Source organism: Triticum dicoccoides, chromosome 1A (assembly GCF_002162155.2).
Source record: "Triticum dicoccoides isolate Atlit2015 ecotype Zavitan chromosome 1A, WEW_v2.0, whole genome shotgun sequence".
NCBI classification, from domain to species: Eukaryota; Viridiplantae; Streptophyta; class Magnoliopsida; order Poales; family Poaceae; genus Triticum; species Triticum dicoccoides.
The window spans coordinates 12,687,945-12,689,153 of NC_041380.1; positions in this window are offsets into that span (position 1 = coordinate 12,687,945).

The following is a 1,209-nucleotide window of genomic DNA, read 5'->3' on the forward strand; positions in this document are numbered from 1 at the left end:
GAAGATCGAACTCATAGGCAGAAACGTTGATGACCAAGAGAGCAATAAGACGGAATTGTTTCGATCAAGCGGTGTAAATACTGATCATGCACTCAATCAAACCTACTCAGTTCATCTTAAACTGGGAAATAAAGATAATATTTTCATGCACCACATTTTACAATGAAGTCGTCAAAAACGCCTCTACAGAATACAACTAAGTACAAAGGTTACTACTCACCTTGTCAGCTTTGAGCGTTGGGGACCAACTGGAATAAGACCTGCAGAGAGCAAAAAGGTATTAGAGTCATCCGTAGCGAAGAGATGTTGCATGAAGTATAACATCTTGTATCTGCTGTATTGCTAGTTGCTACAAATGATCAAAAGAAGATAAAGTAAAATAGTAAACCAATGAGAGCAACAAAGGCAAGCAGGACTACCACCAATCTGAACATTACAACTTAGAGCCTAGATCTTGTCAAATGCACACCAAAATGCCCTTGTTATTCACACAACATGAAATAGGGCATGGACAAATCAAACTTTATGACAACAGATTGCATTCAACAAGTACTGTAGTGTATGAAAAAATGCAACATAAGCATAGATCATACACTATGTAACTAGCAGCCAATCAGACATATCCAGTGTTTGTTTATTGCATGCCCTGATGAAACAGAAATGAAGTCCTATATGTTGGCAAGAACTAGACAAAGCAAACAATCCTACCCCAGATATTCAAGCATGTGCAACCTATTCTACATTCTCCGTTCCACACAAGCACATAAATGGGGGAAACAACAAGGTGCTTGCATACTCTGCGAAGATATGTTGTATTTAGTATAGCATCTTACATATGATGTATTTCTACAATTGATCACATTAAGATAAAATAAAGTAGTAAACCAATGAGACCAATAGTGGCAGTCAGGATTGGTGCCAATATGAACATTACAATTTAGAGCCTAGGTCTTGTCAGATGCACACCAAAATACCCTAGTTACTAGCATGGCATGAAATGGGATAGTGACAGGCCACAGTTTATGACAGCAGATTGCACTTCACAGGTTGGGTAGGGTGTGAAAATTGCAACATAAGCGGGTGGGGTTAGGGTTACCTCCTCGTAGAGAGGCAGGGGTCGAGGCGGCGTCGGGGCGGCGGGGCAGCGTCCGGGCGGCGGGGTCGGGGCGGCGTCCGGGGCGGCGTCCGGGCGGCGGGGTCGGGGCGGCG